The following is a 24110-nucleotide window of genomic DNA, read 5'->3' as shown; positions in this document are numbered from 1 at the left end:
AATCAATGTAAACGGCAACCCTTCTATCTAAACCTTTTTTGTCCCATCTGATTCTTGTCTATGTATTCCTATTAATCTTTCATGAAAGGTTTATTCTATGTGATCCATTCTCTGCCTCTCTTGATTTTGTCTAGCTATGTGGACTAGTAGCTAGAGTGCTGGACTTAACAATCAAGAAGACCTCAGTTCAAATCCTGTCTTAGACACTTATTAGCTACGTGGCCCTGGCTAGTCATTCAATCTCTCTTAGCCTCAGTTTTTTCATCTGTAAATTTGGCATAATAATAGCTCCTGCCTTTCAAAGTTGTTGTGAGAATTGAGATAACGTGTAAAGAGCTTTGCAAATCTTAAAAGCACTATATGGATGCTATCATCATTATTATCATCAAAAGTGTATACATTATGTCCATCACTTATCCCTATATCCATTGCATGATCAATCCACTTTTCCAAATATATACATATATATGCATGTGTGTATATATATATATGTATAATGCATATATATGTATAATGCATATAGATATATATGTATATCTTCAATAATGTTTTTCATACTGAAAGACATCATGGCAGAGTAGATAGAAAGCTGGCCTCAGAGTCAGAAAGACCTGGATTCTAGTACCACCTCTGAAATATACTGGCTGTGTTACCTTGGACTAGTCAATTAACTTCTCATTGCTTCCAGGCAACTGTAACTTCAAGCTGCAGAGCAGTTACTGGTCTCCATGCGTGAAGGGAGTATTTTCAGTTGGAATTCCCTATACTCATGACATTATAGATCTGGGTCAAAGCCAAATTATTTTATGCTGCTTCTTGCATAATGCTTGATTGGTAATATGCCACAATCTGTTCACAACCAATTTCAATCACTTCAATGACCTTTGGCAACCTGTAACTTTAATTCTTTGGAGACTGTAATGTTCCATGCTTTGCATCTCTCTAGCATAAATAGAAAAGTGCTGATGTTTTTTTAAAAAAGATAGTTCTTTGTTTAAGGAATAATCCTTTGGTTGTTAATAAATAATCCCTTAATGTAATCCAAATGAAGCCAAGTCAAGCCAACAAGAATTTATGAAGTGCTTACTATGGGCCAGACATGGTACTAAGTGCTGGGAACAGAAACACCAGCTGGAGTAAAGACAGTCCCTAAACTCAAGCAGCTTTACATTTTAATGGGGGAAGGTAGCACATAAAAGGAAAATGAAAAGGGAGAGGAGATATAGGTACCTGGCAGGGGGTGTGTTAGAAAAAGTTTGGAGATTAAAGAGTGCAACATGGAGAGGAATGAAGACACAGCTGATCCAAGTGTCCTTCTTAAAATGGAGGTTCTGGAAGAAGCCAGCCAATTGGAAGGAAAGAGTGCAGGGACAGAAGGTACTTCCGATGTGAGAAGTCTAGCAGTGAAATGAGCTTTCAAGGTGTAGATGTAGCAAGGAAGAGAAAGTTCAGAGTCAGGATTACAGTCTGGAGAGGAATAAAGCTCATTATGATGCAATTCAATTGTAGCCTCAGTGTATTATCCATTTTCAACATGTTCTGAAGGACTAGCCCTATGGGTTTTCAATCTAACTGTGTATCATGGTCTCGACAATAAATATGCTTTATCCACTTGGTTTTTCTTATGTGGATAGTTAAGTCAAGATCTCTTGAACGTTTATGGAAGCTCTGCAATGGTCTAGGTCTTGATATCATAAGGATAACTTCATGTGCAAACAAGAACATCTGAAGAATTTCATTATTAACAGAGAATTTCTTTGATTTGGATTGTGCACTGGGCACCATCTACCATGACAGTGGCAAACACAGTTGATAAGCACATATCTCCTTATCTGATGTCCTACTTGATATAGAGGTTGTCAGTTCTCTATTGTTGAATCTTTCAAGATAGCTTGTATTTGAATATTTGCATTGAGGAATAACATGTTTGAAGAGACCCTTTAAGGTGGCATCTTGTTCTATTATATCAAATGTTTTCTTATAACCAAACATTAAGCATAGATAGAACTTGAATTCTTGTATTCACTCTATTTTTAATCAAATGTGTGACTTTTCATATATGGTCTGTTATAGAAAATGGTATAGAGGTAGAAAAGTAAGCATATAGATCAGTAGTTATGGATGTTTTCATAATTATATTTTTTGGAAGTAGTAATAGGATCCCTGATATTTTCCCAAGTGTTATTTTTCCCTTTTTCAGATATCCTGAGAATAAATTTCTTAGCACCTTCAAAATTGTCACCAGCTTGGACCTTCTTTGTATATAATTGGTTTTTCCAACTGTTTTGCCCATCTCTGTTTTCTTTAGTGTCATTTCTATTTCTTTATTCAGCAAGCACATCAGGGAATAAATATCCTTCGCATCCAAATGTTGTAGTTCTACTGCCATTGATGAAAAGAATAGTTTGTTATAGTAATCTTGACAGATCATTTCCATTTTTATCTGCTGTCCTCCTTCCAGTTTTATCCTTAAATGCTCTTGGCATGATATGGCTTAATTGGATCTTCTGCTAAGGTATCTGTAAATTTATTTTTCCCTCCACTGCCTCCTGCTGTTTTATGGGAATGATACTGCTCATAATCTTGCACTATCCTCTTCCGTAAGATTTTACAAACAAATTTATATTCTAAAACAACATGAGTCTTGGCAACTTTTTTTTGTTTTGTGAGAAAAAGTATATGTTGGCTAAGGAAAATTTTAGACTTTTAGGTGTTTTTCTGAGGCAATTGATTTTTACCTGTTAATTTTTCTTAGGAAGAGCTAAGAATCCATGTCAATGTCTATTCTTGTATCTAATTCCCATTTTTGGTTTCAGCATTTTGTTGAAAAGAGGGTTATGTTGTAGTTATCTCAATTATTCAGAGCATATATTTTTGTCTTTATTATTTCTTCTAACAATATTGATTTCAGTCTTTACTATAACAAATCAATGGTCTGTTCCACAACTGATTTGGAAATGACTCTTTCATTGATGACCTGCAGTTTCCTGTCTATAAAGATAGAATCAATTTCATTTTATGTGATGTTATTTGGCACTTGCCAAGCTCAATACTTCCTAACTCTCATTTTATAGGAAGTTCTCCTAAAATGCAGGCACTAGGCTGTTCTGTAGTCCCCAGACTTGAGATTCTTGTTTTTTATTTCTGAATCATTTTTACTAATACCTTTTTTTTGGTCATCCTCCCCTATGTCCAAATTTGTACTAAAGTCACTGAAGAATATTGATCTATTTGAGAGTTTCTATGGAGTTCTTTAGGACAGTTGGGTGGTGCATTGGACAGAGTGCTCGGCCTGATGTCATGAAGACTCATCTTCCTGAGTTCAAATCTGGCCTCAGACATTTAGCAGCTGTGTGACCTTGGGCAAGTCACTTAACCCTGTTTGCCTCCATTTCTTCATAAGTAAAATGAGCCAGAGAAGGAAATGGCAAACCACTCCAGTATTTTTGCCAAGAAAATCCCAATGAGTCATGAAGAGTTAGATACAACTGAACAATAATATTGAGTTCTTCAGAGTATTTCTCCACCTCCTTTTATTCTGCACAGATATTGGTGTATAAGTTGGATTTAACCTCATGGTAGCCTTTTTAATAATGTTCATTTTAAGTACTGGTTGGCTGGTTGTTGTCCTTCGTTCTCAAAGGGGACTAAAATGACATCACCATTATAAACTCAAGTTTCAGTGTGTCTGACTGTGGCTAATCAGACCAATAGAAGCTCAGAATGCTCTACCATAGATTGGGCACAGATAGTCCATATGAACATTTGAGGTAGATACTACAAATTTGTGTATCCTGTGTTTACTTCATGCTGTCTCAATTCTGCTTTGCTCAAAGAGCACAGCACCCTTTCTGATGTGGGCACCCGTTCTGTGCAGTCTGTGCCGGTGTCTCCCATGTCGCACAATCAAATCCAAAGTTCTTGAGAGACACCTTAAGAGTATCTTTGTAGCACTTCTTCTGACCACCATGTGATCGCCTGCCCCATGCAAGTTCTCCATAAAATAATCTTTTTGGCAAGCATACATTTTGCATTCAAACAACTTGGCCAGCCTATCGGAGTTGCACTCTCCAAAGCACAGTCTGAATATTTGGCAGTTCAGTTCGAGCAAGGACTTCAGTGACTGGTGCCTTATCCTGCCAGGTGATCCTCAGAATCTTCCTAAGACAGTTCAAATGGAAGCAACTCAAGTTTCCTGGTATGGTGCTGGTACACTGTCCATGTTTCACAGGCATACAACAATGAGGTCAGCACAATGGCTCTGTGGACTTTCAGTTTGGTAGTCAGACTAATACCTCTTCTCTCCCCTATTTTTCTTCTCAGCCTTTCAAACACTGAGCTAACTTTGGCAATGTGTGAGTCAACTTCATTGTCAATGTGTATATCCCTGGAAAGTATACTACCAATGACCAAATATCCCATGAAAAGAAATTTCTGATTACCTTTGGATACAGAATAACACCAAGTTCACTAATTCCTTCATTGGCCTCTTCAAAGAGAGCCCAGGAGCTATCCAGTGCTTAGCATAGGTTCTGGCACATAGGGACACTTAATAAATGCTTACTGATTGATTATATTTCCATTTAACTTCAACTTCGTTTTGTCTTCCATTTACCCTTACGGTAAATTGCAAATATTGATACAATTCATTTCCCCAGTATTACTTTCAATTCTATTCACTGGATAGGGATCTCATACAAACAATTCAGTTTATGTTTATGGGAAGTCTAAAAATTACATTTTACTCTATTGCTCCTTTTCTGCTACTGTCATCATCACCACAGAAGCAAAAGAGGCCACACAGGACTGTGGGTCATTTTGAATTCTACTTTGTTTCATGAGCTGTCATAGTCACCTAGTACCAACGTACTGGTAATAAGTCTTTCCTTTTTTATCCAGAATAGTCCTCCAAAAGCAGAAACAGTATCATCAGGGCCCTAAGTCTTTCCAGCATAATGGAATGCACTAGAATCTGTATTCTACATACAGATTCCAGCACCACTTCTGTACCACAATGAAGCATCAGAGGTGAACTTTGCATCTGGATGGACAGTAAATCATGACTTTTGGTAGAGGTAGAGAGAGAGGTAGATCATTCAGTTACTTCCAAATCCATCTAATTGTACTATTCATATGGTACACACCTCTTCATCTTTTCCATAAGTGTATAGAGATTTTGTCAAACACTTTACTGAAATGCAATTATACTTTATCTATGGCAGTCCCATGATACCAGTCTAATAACCCTGTCAAAAAACAAAAAAGAAACAAAGGAGATTAGTCTGGAGTTGCATTCTTAATTAACCTATGTTGACTCTTAATGATTACCATTTCACACTCTAAATGCTTACACAAACCACCTTTTAATAATGCATCTGAGAATTTCGCAAAAAAACAAAGTTAAACATCATGTCTAATAGTTTGAAGAGTCATCTCTTTTTATGAAAACTGGGTCATCATTTGCCTATCTTTAATCCTATAGGAGCTCTCTCATTTGCCATGGTCCCTCAGAGATCACTAATAATAGTCCAACAATCATATCCATAAGGTTTTTTTGGTACCACAGCTTAGAGTTTCTCCCAGCCTGGCAAATTCAGCTCATTAAAAGTAAATAGCAAGGAGAATGAATGGATGAGTGAAACACTTATTAAGCACTTACTGTGTACAAAGCATTGGGGATAGAAATAGAAAAACAAGACAATTGTTCTCTATAACTGGACTCTTGTATTTCAATATCTCATTCATAATTTAGCTTTCCAAAACTGGAAGGGACTTTTGGGGTCATTCAATCCAACCCATGTCCACAAAGGAATCCCCGTTAAAACATTCCCAACAAAGTGAACATCTAGCTTCTCCTTAAAGACCTGCAATGAGAGGGGGTCTCATTATATGCCGAAGAAGCCTATTTTTAAAGGACTCTAGTTTTTAGGAATTCTCCTCTCAAAATTAACCCTGAATTATCTTCTTTGAACTTTTTATGCATTGTTCATGGTTCTCCCCCTGGCACCCAACAGAACAAATCTTTGGTGCTTGTGCACGCATACATGCATGCGTGTGTATGTATTTGCAAAATATTTTTTTTATCTTTTTTTTGCTCCCACTTTATATTTTTATTTTTTAATTACATGTAAAAATTTTTAACATTCTTTTTTAAGATTTTGAGTTCCAAATTCTCTCTCCTTCTCTTCCTTCCCCACCTGTTGAGAAGGCAAGCAATTTGATATAGATTATACATGTACAGTTATGCACATATTTCCATGTTAGTTATGTTGTTAAAAAAGTTTTTAAAAATTCAAAAAATAAAGTAAAAAAAAAGTATTTTTCAATGTGCATTCAGAGTCCATCAGTTCTTTCTCTGGAGGTAGAGAGCAGACCTTCATTATAGGGCCTTCAGAATGTTCCTGGATCATTATATTGCTGAAAATAGTTAAGCCATTCATGGGTGATCATCATTAAGATATGCAATGTCCTCCTGGTTCTGCTCACTTCGCTTTTCATCAGTTCATAGAAATCTTTACAGATTTTTAATTACCCTATTCATCTTTTCTTACAGTACAATAGAATCCCAGCGCAATTATATACCATAACTTGTTTGGGAGTTCCCTCAATTTCCAATTCTTTGCTATCACAAAAAAGCTGCTGTAAATATTTTCATACATATAGATCCTTTCCACCTTTTTTTTGGATCTTTTTGGGATATAGACCTATTATTGGTTTTACTGGGTCAAAGGATATGCATAGTTTTATAGCCCTTTGGGCACAATTTCAAATTGCTCTTCAGAATGGTTGGATCAATTCACATTTCCACTAACAGTGCATGTGTCTCAATTTTCCTACATCCCTTCCAACATTTATCATTTTCCTTTTCTATCATATTAGCCAATCTGATAGATGTAATAATAACAGAGCATTTTTCATATGACTACAGATATTATAAATTCTTCATCTGAAAACTGCCTCTTCATATTCTTTGACTATTTATCAATTGGGGAATGACTCATATTCTTGTAAATTTGACTCAGTTGTATATATATTTGAGTCATAAGGCCTTTATCAAAGAAACTTGCTGTAAAAAAATTACCCCCAGTTTTTTGCTTTCTTCCTAATCTTGGCTGCAATGATTTTATTTGTGCAAACCTTTAAAATTTAATGCAATGAAAACTATCCATTTTATATCCCATAATGCTCTCTACCTCCTGTTTGGTAATAAATCCTTCTTTTATCTATAGATATGCCAGGTAAACTATTCCATACTCCCCTAATTTACTTATGATATCACCCTTCATGTCTAAATCATGTACCATTTTGACCTTTTCTTGGTAAATGAAACAACGATATCCAACAGAATGAATCTAATCCCACTTGACTTTGACACCCTTTCAAGTCCTTGATGAGATCTGTCATGTTCCCTCCGATTCTTCTCTTCTCTAAACTAAATATTTCCAATTCCTTCATCCAGTTCTTCTATGGCTCAAGGCCCTTCACCACCCCAATTGCCCTTCTTGAGATGCTCTCAAGATGATTAATATTTTTCCTAAATTATAGCAATCAGAACTGAATTCAACTGTGACCAGGGCAGAGTACAATGGGACTCTCACCTCCTTATTCCAGAAAATTCTGCCTCTCTTAATGCAGGCTAAAATCACATCAGTTTTTTGGGCTGCACATCAGACTGTTGCCTAGTTGTGTTCTTGTGGTCTTTGCCTTTAGAATGGGAGTTCCTTGAGGGAAAGGACCATATTTTGTCTATCTTTGCATCCCTGGTGCTCAGCACAGTGACTGGCGTAAAGTAAGATCTTAATAAATGTTTGTTGACTGACTTGGTAGAAAACACAAACAAACAAAATAAAAGTTGAGTAGTTCAGTCTTCCCATTATCACATATGGTCATCAGCCTATCCACCAACAAGAATACCATTCCTTCTTTTACCCTCCCTTGCCTGCAACATAGTTTCAAAGCCCATTATTATTGCCTTAATGTTTATCAAACCCTCAGCTTATGCTGGGCTTTGGCTTTCCTGAGGTTCTTATAGGATCACATGACTCAATTCATCTTCAGTTACCATCCAGTTACCAGCAGGAACACCTTGCTTGTGGTTCCATGCTCTCTTGGGCATCCACGGGATTCTCTGCCTCATCAAGTGTTGATTGGTGTTCCTTTGTATTTTAATATTTATTTTTAGATACTGGGATTCTTTATCTGATGTGAAGGCCAATTTTCCTTCTATTATTAATATTTTCCTTGTTGATTGATCTGCTTATGCTCAAGATCTTTTCCTTCCTTCTTTTTTCCTTCCTTTTTCTTTCCTTCCTTTCCTCTCTTCTTCTTTCCTTCCTTTGCTAATGATGATTGACTAGGTAACTTTGACCTTCTCTATTTCAAACCAAGGCCTCTTTGCCCCTTATTAGTCAGCCTGGGACATCTGCCAGTCACCCTATTTCCCCCTATACCTCAATGCTGAAGCCTTACCACATTAGTGCCAGATGGTGCAGATACACATAGACTTTAGCTCTACTGCAGTTCAGAACTCCAAAGCTTTATTGATCTACCATCACTAACCTCCCCTGTGGCAAGGATTACTGGTATATTTAACTACACCTGGCCTTGACAACATTTTCCAAGTGAAGTCATGGCAACTGCTTGCAATCAATAAATGTAAAACTATATGAAGAAAAACTACCTTTTCTTAAAATACACACCACCAAAATTGTCCCTATCCATACCAGCCAAATGTTATCATGAAGAGGAGGTATTTGAAATCCGAAGAGTTGGCACTCATAGTGGAGAAAACCATCCAAAGCAAACCCAAAGCTCTGGATATCATGAAATTTAGAATTGGAAGGGACTTAGAGAACATCAGACAACACCCTCATTTCATAGATGGGACAACTGAGACCCACATAGTTAAAGTGACTCCTAAAGGTCATAAATATTGCCAAGGTCTTTTAACACCAAATCCATCTCTCTTTACCCTATACTGTTTTGCATCTCCCATTAACATCTACGTTGTAATCATTACCTTCAATGGCTCTGAGCTATAATCTCTGCCAGGGAGTCTTCCATCACTAACAGGAAAACAGATATGGGCTTTGTCCATGAAGTATTCCCTGACCCGTCTAGGCCTCAGCTGTGCCTTCTTCCTCTGAATCTATTGCCTGCACAATCATGTACCCAAGAAGAAGCCTAGTGTAGAAGCAGAAGGAGGCTTGGGCTTGAAGTCAAAAGACTTGGCTTCTGTCACTGGTTTCAAGGCACTGTTTTGTGTCCTAGCTCTGACATTGCTACCTCTGTGACCAATTCAGTTCAATTTAATTTAGTTTAACAAACATTCATTAAATATCTACTATACGTAGGGCACAGTGTGTCCTGAGATTACAAAGACCAAATAAAATGATCACTGTCTTCAAGGAGTTTATATTCTCTGGGCAGAATGTAAGTTCTTTGGGTCTCATTTTTCTTATCTGTTAAATGGGAATTGGAAAACTAAGGCTACTCTGAGGAAAAGACTTTGTAAAATTCAAAATGTAAAAATGTAAAACTAAAAAAACCTCAATATCAAAAACTTTATAAAATTGTCAAAAATGTGCATTATTCCTCAAAGAATGATCACAGAACATTTCCAATGGAAGGAACCTTAGAGCCTCAAATGTGGCTCCCAATGACCATGTGGTCTGAATCTCCCCTTTGAACTCATCTCTCTCTACCTTGATTCATCCTTTATTTTTGTGGATGTTTCTATCCCCCCAATTCCTACTCTGATAAATTGGAAGCTTTTGGAAGAGGACTAGACTATGCTACTTTGTCACCTTTGTATCCCCAAGGGCTTAGCTAAATGATTATGATGATTCAAACTCTGTTTTCCAGCTCCACAGAGGGGGTGGGTGACCTGCTCCAGAGCAACCATTTTCCATTTTCCCCTCTCACTTTTACTCCTTAACTCAGAACTATAAGTAGGAGTGGTTAAGGTGAGTATCATCCTCAAATATACCACAGAGAAGAGTGCAATGATGGGTATGGGTGTGTGTGTGTGTGTGTGTGTGTGTGTGTGTGTATGTGTGTATGTATGTGTGTGTGTGTGCATGAGAGAGAGAAAGCACAACAGTACCACAGATGCATATATGCACTGCGTGTTTCTTAATGCCAGAAAATTCCATTCTCCAGGGTACATTGGGCTTATTGTATGATAAGTCAGATAATGGATGGAACATTGTTCTGAGGGTCAACAGTCTTGAGTTCTGCCACCCATAAGCTGTATAACTTGGGTCAAGTTATTTTTCCTGGGACTTGGTTCCCGTAACTGAAAAAACAATAAAGAGTTTGATATTGCATACCTGACCCTGGGCAAGTCATTTGACTTCTTAGTGCTTTAGGAATTACGTCTGAGATTATGAGTTGCAAAGCTGGTGCCAATGGGCACTGGTAGAGGGAATTTCCTCACAGAAGTGCTCCCCAATAAATCTCAAATCTAGTTGTACTCTCTCTCTGTCTCTGTCTCACTCTCCCTTTTTCTCTCTCCCTTTCTCTGTCACACACACACACACACACACGTGTCTTTAAGTGTAGGCACAGGTTATAATCACATTTTGGTATAAAGGCAAGAGAAATAACAGTGGGTATCACCTGACATTTGTACAAGGCTGCATAGTTTTCAAAGCACTGTTCCATCTAATACTGTATTTGAGCCGATGGATAGAAGCAATGGCACAGTAGAGAAAGCTACATATTGATTACCAATTTCTCTAATTTAATGTACATATTGTGTGTTGTGTATAATACATTCCATTCTAGAAAGGCTTGTCGCATGAGCAGAGGTGTAACTAGTAATTATGCTGCCCAGAGCAAGTATCCCCAAATGTGTAGGTGGCACAAAAGCAGTCTTAAATCAAGCTTTTAAGACAAATTCAGTGTGTGCATGTGTGTGTGTGTGTGTGTGTGTGTGTGTGTGTGTGTTTGGTGAGGGCAGAAGAGAATCCTAGGGAGGGGATGCAAACTCTGCATCACAAGGCCTCATGGGGGAAAGAGAGATCTCAGGACTTTGATCCTTGTGGGTGGAGACCATAGTATACCAGGAGGATGCTACAGGGAGAAGAGCAAAACAGGGCTGGGTAGGAAAGGAGAAGTGGTGATGCAGTCTGGGGAAGGAGGGGAGTGTATCATTTGTTAATTTCCCATTTAAATGAATTACTCTTGCTAACTCAGTGTTAAGCTCCCTTATTTCTACCTGCTAAAAAATAAAAGTGCTATCAGCCTTCCTCTAAACTCCAGCACCTTCTAGCAAAGCCCCAGTCATTCTGCCTTAGTTATGTCTCTGAGCATGGGTCCAGTGATGTCCATCATCTAAAGAACCTAGCTTGGAGAGCATACGACCAGATTTGCACTAGTTGCTTTTTAACTTGGCCCCAGGTACTTATGAAACCGCTTAGTAAGGCATGAGAAAGTTATGATTTGTATCAGAGGAGAAAGTACCTACTCTGACAATATTGTGCATACTTGAAGTATTATAATAGTGGACGTGCTTTATATTATGTTCAGAAACATTCTGTTTGCAGATGGGAGCCACACCCCAAATGGGGAAACTTCATAGCCTTCTCCAAGCTAACACAACATCAAAGAGGCCCATATCTGCCTCCACCAGAATTTAACCATCTTTGTGTTCAGCATAGTAAAGAAGACACTAAAAAACACTAACATGAGTTCAGAGAAACTGGCTTTGAGTCAACATTCCACAAACTTTTCCTAAGAACCTATAACATACACCAGATTAGAGGCTGGATGTTTACGAGGGTAAATAATACATAGTTTCTGTTTTCATTAAGATTATACTGTAGAAATATAGTAGAATGAAAGAGAAGGCCAGAAGAAGTAGTTCCCACTTGGGCAAGCCACAGAAGTTGGGAGCCAATAGCCCCAGTAGTTTGGAGAGGCCCCAGAGGTTTCTCAGTTTATCTGAATGGGTATGGACCCCTCAGTTTAATGAAACTTCTTGAGCTCTGGCAGTGAGTTGATGGCAATACTTTGAATGGAACTTATAACATAACCTCTTCTCTTCCCAGTTTGGAACATCTCTTTGTCTGAATTTAACCAGATATTTCTGGGAATGTTGCAAAATACTCTTTGTTTCACCCATTCAAGCTGCAGACTCTTCCTCTGGACCAAGAGAAATTTGTCCAAACACTGAATTACCCTGGGCAAGTAAGTGTACTCGCCCTGTCTTCATTACATGAGTGTTGTAGGAACTTTTTCTTCCTTCCTTCCTTCCTTCCTTCCTTCCTTCCTTCCTTCCTTCCTTCCTTCCTTCCTTCCTTCCTTCCTCCCTCCCTCCCTCCCTTCCTTCCTTCCTTCCTTCCTTCCTTCCTTCCTTCCTTCCTTCCTTCCTTCCTTCCTTTCTGTTGTTCTCAGAGGAGGTATAGGAGTTTCTATTTTTTAATTTCTAAATTAATATTTAATTATCCATAACATTCATTTTTTTAAAAAAACGAGTTCTGAATTCTCTCCCTCCCTCCTGTTCCCCATCCATTAAATAAGCAAGCTATGCAACATCCATTATAAATGTGAAATCATGTAAAACACATTTCCATATTAGCCATGTTGCAAAAAAAGCAAGAAAAACAAAGAAGGTGAAAAAATATGCTTTAGTCTGCACACAGCCTTCAAAAATTCTCTCTCTGGAGGTGGATAGCACATTTCATCATGGGTCCTTTGGAATTCTCTTAGGTCATTTTATTTATCAGAATAGCTGTCAGTCATAGTTGATCATTGTCACAATACTGCTGTTACTGAATACAATGTTCTCCTGGTTCTGCTCACATCACTCTGCATCAGTTCATGTAAATATTCCCAGGCTTTTTAGAAACCATTCTACCTGTCATTTTTATTGCAGTATGTCATCACAATCATATACCACAATGTATTCAGACATTTCCCAATTGATGGGCATCCCCTCAATTTCCAGTTCCTTGCAAAAGAGCTATTAAAAATATTTTTGTATGTATAGATCTTTTTCTTTTTTCTTTGATCTCTTCAGGGTACAGACATAATAGTGGTATTACTGGGTCAAAGGGCATGCATAGTTTTACAGACCTTTGAGCACAGTTCCAAACTGTTCTCCAGAAAGACTGGACTAATTTTCAACTCCACTAACAGTGTATTAATGTCCCAATTTTTCCACCTCCTCTCCAACAGTTGTCATTTTCCTTTCCTGTCATGCCAGTTTGATAGGTGTGAGGTGGTACCTCAGAGTTGTTTTAATTTTGTATTTCTCTAATCAAAGGATTTAGAGCATTTTTTTTCTTATGGCTATAGAGAGTTTTGATTTCTTTTTTTGAAAATTGTCTGTTCATATCCTTTGGTCATTTATCAGTTGGGGAGGGGGCTTCACTTTTTACTACCCAACATCACTATCACAACATCACACTACAACAGCTCCCTTTCCCTCTCAATCCGCCCCCCTCAAAAAAGCAAGTTACAACTTCCTACTATCAGCCAACCAACAATCAATTGCTAAGTACCTACCACGTGCCAGGCATTAGATACAAATACAAAGAACGTATACACTCTGTATTCTCAATGAAACAATGTCCAGGCACTGGAGATACATATACAAAGGATGGAACAATCCCTATTCTCAAGCGGCTTACCGGATTCAGATGGTTCTGGAGGAGAAGTGAGGCTGGTGACCTGCACAGCCCTCCCTCACTCAAAACAAAGTCAAGTGCAAGTCATGTCATTATTTCTGCAATGGCATGGTCTTCTTCAGCAACGAAGGACGAACATACACATGGTTTAAATGGTAGAATACCTGGGGTTAAATCCTACCTTTGATACTTAATAGTTGTGTGATCCTGGGCATATATGACTTTAGTCTCTGATCCCATTTTCTTTCTCTGCAAAAGACCACTACATCTCCCAATTTGGATTTATTGACTATCTCAGGAGTCAGTCAATTGCCCCACAGTTCCATTCACCATTTCTGCTGACTTCTTTGTCCAAAATGCATCTTACTTACCCTTTCTCCTCTATATATCTCCTACCCTATGTAACAGCAAGGACCCTGGCATACACAGGAGGGCCTGCTGTACAGATTCTTAGATCTGCTTTCCTAAAAGGAAAGCAACTTTTGAGGGGTCAACAATCTACTTTAATCAAGCACAAATGTCATTCACTTAGTTCAGGGGGAAGAGTCAGCACCCTGAACTTCAGAGAAAATACAAAGAAATAAAAATCAACAGATAGGGCTTTCAACTGTCTGACCATAAGCAATACATACATAGTTATCAGAGACAGAAGCACCAACATCTGGGTTTTGAAAGCCTCCTTCATGCCTACCCAGAGTCCCATCTGGTCAAACAAACACTCCAATGAGCAAGCTCCAAAATAAAACCTCACCTCAGAGCATTTATACATTTTTAGAGTCACAGGGCATCACAACTCTTGAGAACCAGTGCCTCATTAGAAATTAACCAAAGGTGTAGGCCTCCCCTAATCAAGTGTCCCTCAGTGGGCAGGGCCGTTAATGGGTCTTTAACTCTCATTACCATTACACCCTATTAGATTGTAAATACCTGGAAGTTGGGGATTGTCTTGTTTACTTATATATATTTCTATCTGCGGTGCTTAGCCTAGTGTTTGGCACATTAGCATTTAAAAGAGGTTTTTCCATCCTTCCCTCCCTCCCTCCATCCATCCCTTTCTCCCTCTCTCCATCCTTCCACCCATCTATGCATCTGTTCTCTACCTCTCACAGGGTTGCTATGAGGAACAAATGAATTCATGTATATAAAGCCCAGTGTATACTTCAAAGTGCTATATAACTGCCTGTTAATAAAGTGGGTAAAATGACACTTGTGCTTCCTGCCTCACGGGTTGTTGGGAGAAAAGCCTTTGTGAAACTGAGAGGGCCACAGAAATAGGACTTGTTGAGCGCTAGCTTTGCTCTTTTTCTGCCTGCTACTTCTTAGCAAGAAAATATCCTTTTCTTGTTCCCCTTCTGGAAGCCAGACTAGCAATTGGCTTGATCATGCAGAATAATACCTTGCATTTGCATAGTGCTTTTAAACTATTCAAAGCACTTTCAGCTCTAGGGTTTATTATTATAAGCGGAGGTTTCTGTGTAGACCATTTGCAATTCCTCCCTAACCCATCATTAAATCAGCAAAATTATTTCCCCCAGCACTTCCTTCCTAGTGCTCTATAAACAGGGCTTATTTTAATGGCCCATCATTTGAGTAGCCTGGGAATTGGGGGCAGTGGGAAAACTGCAGGGTTTGGAATCAGGGGACATGGGTTCACACCCCAGCTCTGCTGATGACTTTCTGTGTGATTTCAAATAAGTCACTTGGTCTCCTCGGGTCTTAGTGTCCTCATCTATAAAATGAAGGGTATCTAGGCCAGGCCTATCCTGGGCTAGTTCAGTGATTCAAGATCACTATTAGAATGCAATGAGGTACTTTTGGACCAGGAATGCAATAGATAAAATTCTACTTGTGCTAGGACTAAAAAGGATACAATTTTGAGTTAAATTAAAATAAAATGGTAATTAATTACCTCTGCACTCGTCAGAGTAACACTTGGTCCAGGGAAGACTCTCTGAAGGTTATTAGGCATTCAGCTAAAGGCTTCAGACCACGAACCCTCTGATGCTGGAGGGTCTTTCATGTGTCAGTGGGGAAAGGAAGTCAAGTCATTAAAACAAATCCTATTCCCTGGTCCAATGATATTCTTGGGTTGGCTTTGCTGCCTCCTTACAGAGAAACCATCCCAGTCAACATAGAACAGGTGCCCCTCTTGCCACAATGGGATTGAACTACCAGGCTCATCTGTAGGGTGTATTCTAACTTAAAACATGAGCTTTCCACAGGTGGGGCCAAAAATTCTTAAAAATCAGGAATTCCTAGCCATTTTTGTGTCATGGACTGCTTTGGCAGGGTGGTGACAACTTGTCAGAATAATGTTTTTAAATACTTAAAGGAAATGCTAAATATGTTATGGAAATACTTGTTTTATTCCATAAATTAAAAATTAATAAATAAAAAATTTAAATAGAGTAAAAATAAAGGTGTCATTTTTCTTGCATCCAAATTCACAGGCCTCCCAAAATCTATGCATGAAATCAAAGGACCTCCAGTTTAAGAAGCTTTACTTTAAGCCTTGTAAATGATTTTCATGGCTGAAGAAATAATTACCTTGTGGTTGACCTTTTAGTGATGAACTTCTGAGAACTTAGCTCATCCTTGGACAACACATAACATACAGCTGGGGCCAAACTCTAAGACTTTTTTGCTTACAAAGACCTGAAACCATGAAAAGGAATCTCAGAGATCATGTAGTCTAACGCCTTTATTTTACAGATTGGTAAAATGAGACCTACATGGAGGAAATGTTTTATCCAAGGTTCCACACCTAGTTAGGAGCAAAGTTGGGACTAGATCTAAGTCATCTGACTCAGAGTTGTGTTTTTTTGCACAGTACATTACCTTCTCCAAACTTGCTCTCCATTGATTTAGGTCTTAGGGAAGTATTCTCCTTCATTGTTTGATTCAGGTAAAGCACCTCCCCTTAGAAGGACAGATAGAAAGATCTAGAAGGACTGATGCTGAATCCATAAGTACTGCCCTTGAAACTTGTTACCAAAGGGACTCTAGCAGCCTCATACACATCTTTACCTTGTTTACCTATAATTGGTATGTTCAAAGGAGCTGCTAGGTGATGCAGTAGATAGAGCACCAGGCCTGCAGCTAAGAGGACCTGAGTTCAAATCCAACCTTAGACGCTTACTAGCTGTGTGACTCTGGGCAAGTCACTTAACCTTGCTTGCCTCAGTTTCCTCATCTGTAAAATGAACTAGAGAAGGAAATGGCAAACCACTCCAATATCTTTGCCAAGAAAACCCAAATGAGGTCACAAAGAGTCAGATACAAATAAACCACAACAATGGTATACTCAAAAAGTACATGGTACCCATTCACCCTAGACCAGTGCTTTGAAAAAGGCTTCAACTCTCTTGGCTTTCCTTGAACATAAAAGAGTGCTACCATCAAATGTGTTTGTGTGTGTATGGATTTCTAAGACTCAGTCTGTACTCCTGAGAAGGGTTGGCTTTCTGGAACTGCTATATAGGGTACTTCGCCTCTTCTAGATCACAACCAGCTGAACTGGATAGCTGATGGGGGTTATTAGTGACTGTATCATCGCATCCTTTTTGTAGGTAGTTAGATGGTCCAGTAGAAAGAATGCTGGACCTGGAGCGAAAAAGATTTGAGTTCAGATCAGTCTCAGACACTTACTCAATCTGTCTCTGTTTCCTCATCTGTAAAAATTATGAATAATGATAGAACCTACCTGACACGGTTGTTGTGAGGATGAAATGGGATATTTGTAAAGCAACTTAGCATAGAACCTGGCACACATTAGATGTTTAATGAATGCTTGTTTCCTTTGTATGTATGTACCACCATTGGTTTGTCTATGAAGTGCTATAGTAGTCTGCATTTTAAATCCCAAAGTTAGATGTAAGTAGCATGAGACTGTGTTTGTAACTCTTCAAAATGTAAAACTGAACTAACTTCCTAAGGATGAAGGCTGAGATTTCAAGGAACAGACTCTGCCGCCTTATATAGGATGCGGTCTTTTAAAAATCAGTCTGGTAGACTTGGAATCTCGGGATCCTGGGTTCAAGTCCTGCCTTTGATCCCTGCTCTCCATATGACTATGGGCAAATCACTTCTTGGAGTACCACACAATTCTCTTAAGACTGTAAGTTAAAGAGAAGTTAAAGAGATGTTTTAGGTTTGCATCAGTGAAGGGAGTTTCCACTCTAGGGTTTACGCACATGAATGAAGCAACTAAAATTTATATTGTATTTTTAGGTTTGCAAAGTGCTTCATGTATATTATCTCAAGTGATACTCATGATCACCTTGTGAGATACCTCCCCATTTTATAACAGAGGAGGTTAACTCTTAACGCTTAACAGAGGTTAAGTGACTTGCCCAGGGTTACACAGCTAGTAAGTGCCTCAGTCACACAACTACCTCTCACAGGTCTGGATGATCTCTTCCCACCATTAAAAAAATCCTTCTAAGGGCAAAGAGAACATAGGGCTAGTCTGTGAATTCCAGGTACCAGAAAGTACAAGTCCTTGGTTCCCTCTAGCCAAGTGACTTTTAAAGCTTGAGTATCTTATTATGTATATTGTGTAGGATTTTATGGTTGTTGTCATGGGTTTGGTTTTTTGTTTTGTTTTGGATTTTGTTTTTTTGTGGGAGCTGGAAGGATTGGTGGAAAATGTACTGGAGGTAATAAAACCCTAGAGTAAACATAAGGCCAACATCTGGAAGGGAGGTCTCTGCTTTTGACAATGGCAGTGGAGATTTCAGCCCAGCTGAGTTTGGCCTTAGGGAATGATTAAGCTTAGAGATTAAGAGGGAAAGTTGGGAAATTCCCAATACTGTCCTACAATCAAGATCCCTTCACAGCAACCCAGGCTTGAGAGTTGATAAGGCCAAGATGCTAGTCCAAGCTCTGACAGTTTGGCTTGTTACCACTCACAAGATAAGCTAAACTTGCCAGCAGTGGGGGAGTAGAGTGGAAGACAACAATCCTGCCCCCACCTCCATGAGTACTAGGGATGAAAAGCCTCCTGACCAGCAAACTCAGCCACAGGGAGTCAGCTTCACCCCATCTTAGCTTGTGTCATAGGGGAGGGAGCATACAAAATAAGGAGAATTTGAAAAGTCTGGTGCCATGTTGAATCTGTTGTTTCTAGAAATGGGACGTTCATGAATTTCTTTTTGTTTGAATGAGGGCACTTGAATGAATTTACCTGGGCTATGTACTATGGAAGGGAGGGAAGAAAAACAGATTGCTTTAGGGAACTTACTTATAAAGGAGGTCACATGGGAAAGAGGGCACCCAACTGGCTAAAACTTCACGCCAATTCACCTGTCAATGCCCTCATGGCCACTTGACCTGTGCATAACATTCCCAGTCAGACAAGTGAGTTGTGTAAAGGAAGGGAGGGAGGGAGAGAGAGAGAGAGAGAGAGAGAGAGAGAGAGAGAGAGAGAGAGAGAGAGAGAGAGAGAGAGAGAGAGAGAGAGACAGAGAGAGACAGAGAGAGAGAGTCCTCCCAAGTGACGTAGGGGGAAAGGCCAGTCTGTTGGTAGATATTCACAAGATACATGGTCAAGCAATCAGCCAACAAACATTTATTAAGGATGCACTTTGTGCCAGGCATTGTGCTGAGGATACAAAGAAAGGCAAAATGTGGTCCCAAACCTCAAGAAGCTCACATTCTAATGGGACAGAGACCACCTGCAAGAAACTACGGACATAGAAGATTGAGGCAGAACAGTGGGTGGATGGGGATATTGAAAGGAAGCCACTGACAGCCTGGGACTTGTTTGCCTTACATTGGTGCATTTGGAAAAAGTTCCAGCTCCTTTTGCTCTCTAAAATAAAGCAATGGGAACCTTAGATGTTGGGACCACAAAGAATCAACCACAGTATGGGGAAGGGCTGAATGTCCTAGAAAGAGCACTCCAATGGTTTTATTTTTCAGGTACCAGAATCAGGTTAGTTGTGAGTGGCTGAGGAAACTGATTAACACATCCACCCTTGTATCTTTCTTGCATTGTGTACTGATGGTTGGTATGTTGTTAAGTGGGAAGAGAAAGGGAGGAAGAGAATAAGTATTTACATAATACCTACTATGTGCCAGGCACTGTGCAAGGGCTTTATATATGGTTCATTTGATTCTCATAATAATTCTATGAGGTAGTTGCTGTTATTATCCCCACTTTACAATGGAAGAAACTGAGGTAGATCGTGGTTAAGTGACACAACTCATAAGTGTCTGAGGCTGGGTTTGAACTCAGGTCTTCCTAACTCCAGGCCAAGAGCTTTATTCACTGTGCCATCTAGGTACTCTACATATAAATAAAATAAAAATGAAATAGTCCTTGCTCTCAAGGAGCTTATATTCTATTGACTGGAAAAGCCTATTACAACATGATTCTTTCCAAATGACCATAGGATTGCTATTTCAAGGTTTACAGCAGAGTTACATCAGTGAATATGCCTTTCTGCCTGCCCCGCTCCATCCCAGAGAGCATTTTGGCTTACCTGGGAGTAGATGAACCCTCTGAGGATCTCCATGTCCACCATCAAGCCTAGGTGACCAGCTAGTTGACCTCTCCTGACATGAAGCTGTTAATACTTGACTTCTCACTCTCACATCCTATAGCTAAGTATATTCAGTAGTCTGACTCTTTGTGACTCCTTTTGGGGTTTTCTTGGCAAAAATACTGGAGTGGTCTGCCATTTCCTTTTCCAGCTCATTTTACAGATCAGGAGACTGAGGCAAGCAGGGTTGAACTATTAAGCAAGCAGGGTTAAGCTATTTGTCCAAGGTCACACAGCTAGTGAGTGTCTGAGGCCAGATTTGAATTCAGAAGGATGAGTCTTCCTGACTCCAGGCCTGGCACTCTATCCATTGCACCACCTACCTGCCCAGTAGCCAAAGAGTTGCCAATTTCTAGCTCTACAATCCCTCCCACTCACCTTGCCTTCCATAATCTTCCTCAGGACTATGTAATAGCCTCCTATTTGGTCTCACTGATTTAAGCTTTCCCCTACTCCAATCCATCTTCCACTTATCACTGCCAAAATAATTTACCTCAAGTGCACGGCTGAACATGCCACCCCCTCCATTAAAAAAATTCTAATGACTCCCTATTACCTCTAAGCAGGATCATAGATTTAGAGTTGTAAGGACCTTAGAGGTCACCAAATCCCTTCATTTTATATATAAGGAAACTAAGGCAAATCAAAGGTAGGCACCTGGCTCAGAGTCACATAGGTAGCAAGTGTCTGGGGCTGAATTTGACTGAGGTCTTCCTTACTCCAAGTGCACGGCTCTATCCACTCCACCCTTATTTCCTCATTGAAGTATAAACTCAAACATAAATTTCTCTGGCACCTAAAAAGTTCTTCACAACCTAATGCTTTCTTACTTCTCTACTCTTCTTACTACACCCTATACACTCTCTCTATAGTTGTCATACTATCCTATTTGTTACTCAAATACAATGCTCCATCTCCTATTGCCATAAATTTGCACTAGCTGTACCCTATACTGGGCACATACTAGGTGCTTAATAAATGTTTGATAGTTAATTGATCTTCAAGGGCATCTTCAGTGTCTTGCCCGGTCAATATACATCTCCATGGATGTCCATACCTCCATTGCATCGTAGTAATAGTATCTTCGAAGCCTTAAGCTAGATTTAAGAATTTGAGGCTGTCTGTGCTACTTACTTTGCTCTTTGCAACTTGGTTCCTAAGGACATAGGATTAAAAGCTAATTGGGACTTTAGAATTCACAATTGCCTCCATGTTATAGAGAACAATGATTTTCCCAAGATCATCCAGCTAGGAAATGGCAACATCGTGATCTGAATTATTATTTTTTTTGGAAATAGTATTTTATTTTTTCAATTATATGTAAAGAGAGTTTTCAACATTCATTTTTATAACATTCTGAGTTTCAAATTTTTTCTCCCTCCCTCTTATCCCCCTCCCCAAGATGGCAAGCAATCAGATATAGGTTGTACCTGTACAATCACAGTCATGTTGTGAAAGAAAAATCAGAACAAAAGGGAAAAGCCACAAAAAAAGTGCAAATAGTCTGTTTTGATCTGCATTCAGACTCCATAGTTCTTTCTCTGGATGTGGATAGCATTTTCCATCATGAGTCTTTCAGAATTGTCTTGGATCATCGTATTGCTAAGAAGAGCTAAGTCTATGAAAGTTGATCAATCGCACAGTGTTGCTGTTACTATGTACAACGTTCTGGGGGTTCTGCTCACTTCACTCGGCATTAGTTCATCTAAGTTCAGGTTTTTCTGAAATCAGCCTTCTCATCATTTATAGTCCAGCCATTGGGATCTGAATTCTTCAATTCTTCTTCATCTCCCTCCTAGGTTGCTTGGCAGATTAATTCCACTGATCTCTCCCAACTACAACATCAGTTTAAAAAAATGTTCCTCCCAGCACTTTTCTGAGAAAGTACACATCGAATCAATTAACCAAAGAGGTGGATTCCTTCCTTTGTTCCATTATATGTGCCAGCATCTCTGAAAGGGGCTATCAGGGATGTTTTCACAACCAGCTATGTTACATTCCTCTCTTTCATGGAAACCAAGGTAGGCTGGGCAAAGTGCCATCTGCAGTGGTGGCAGGAAGAGTGTTTGATGTACTAAGTGAAGTCAGAAAGGTCTTGTGCTTCCCACATGTGGGCAAACAGCAAGACCAGAGCTGTGGACTATCTTTCATTGGCTCCTTGGTCCTTCCCCTCACTTGGATTCCTTGGAAGCTGGCTGACCTCAAACCTCCCTGCTCTGCAGTGGGGAGAGCTGACTGGTCCTGATATGGGAAAGGGGGTGGAATAAGCATTTATATAATGCTCACTATGTGCCTGGTACTGTGTGAAGTGTGTTACAGATATTATCTTCTTTTGATCCTCATTACAATCCTGTGAAGTAGGTGCTACTATGATCTTCATTTTATAGTTGAGGAAATGGAGGCAGACAGGTTAAGTGACTTGCTCAGGGTCACACAACTAGTAATCATCTGAGGTCAGATTTAAACTCAGGAACATGAGTCTTCCTGACTAAAAGCCCAATTCATTCTACCACCTAGCTACCCCTGATAGGACCTGCTTGGTTAAAATTGGGTGGGGTGTGGGAAAGGGAGAGAGAAAAGAGAAGGAACATTTGAAAACCATCAATATAGAAGCTTTTTAAAGGTAGAGACAGTTTTTACTTTTTAATTTTATCTACAGCACTTAGCATAGTGCCTAACACATAAGAATTAAATAATGAATTGATTGATTTCCTGGATCTGTTCAGATTGGCTTGGCTTCATTTCACATTTAGAGGTGGTTAGGTGTTGCTGGGCCTGGAATCAGAAAGACCTGAATTCAAATCCTTTCTCAGATACTTATTAATGGTGTGACCCTGGGCAAGTCACTAATTTCTGCTTGCCTCAGTTGTCTCAACTGTAAAATGGGATAATTATAGTATCTACCTCTTGTGAGTCCATATGAGATATTTGCAAAGTGCTTAACACAGGTCCTTAATCAATACTTGCTCTTTCCTTCCTTCCTTCCTTCCTTCCTTCCTTCCTTCCTTCCTTCCTTCTTTCCTTCCTTCCTATTACTCCACAGGATTTATCATCTGAAGGTGGAGAGAGGCAAATGGCAGCCTGTCCATGTCTGTTTGTCCATAGCTACCCCTTAGCGTTCCACTGGGGGTGCACCCAATTGGTTGGAGACCTGCCTTGATTTCTCTTGATATCATGTGTGCTAATGAATCAAGCAGATGGTCCATGGTTATCCCTCATTCTTCCCACTGGACTAGTCCATCTTTTTCCTGTTTATTCATTTCTTTAATGACATCCTCTACTCCCATTCATCTCAGACTCTTGTTTGTGAGGAGTTGTAACCTATTCATAGTCACCACACCAAGTGCCTTTTCATTGCCCTCTGTGATACTTCCAATCCTTGGAGGCAGTAGTGGCTGGCCATCCCCCATGCCAGAAATGCATACTCTTCTGACATCTGCCTCAGAGTCTTTCCCTCCCTTTAAGATTTAACTCAGTCAGGGCATAGACCAATGCCCGACATCATATACCAGAATAAAGTACAAATGAGTACACAATGTAGTTATAAAAGCTGATACTATAAACAAATTAGGGGAGCAAGGAATAGTTTATTTGTCAGATTTATGGAGAATGGAGGTATTTATGACCAAACAAGAGACAGAGAACATTATGAAATGCAAAATGGATAATTGTGATTGCATCAGATTGAAAACTTTTTGCACAAACAAAGCCAATGCAACCAAGATTAGGATGAAAGCAAAAAACTGGAAATTTTTACAACTAGTATCTGTGATAAAGATCTCATTTCTAAAATACATAGAGAACTGAGTCAAATTTACAAGAATACAAATTATTCCACAATTGATAAATGATCAAAGGATATGAACAGGCAGTTTTCAGAGGAAGAAATTAAAGCTTCCTATAGTCATATAAAAAACTCTCTAAATCACTA

Source organism: Notamacropus eugenii, chromosome 3, assembly GCF_028372415.1.
Source record: "Notamacropus eugenii isolate mMacEug1 chromosome 3, mMacEug1.pri_v2, whole genome shotgun sequence".
Taxonomy (NCBI): domain Eukaryota; kingdom Metazoa; phylum Chordata; class Mammalia; order Diprotodontia; family Macropodidae; genus Notamacropus; species Notamacropus eugenii.
This window is presented reverse-complemented; position numbering follows the sequence as displayed.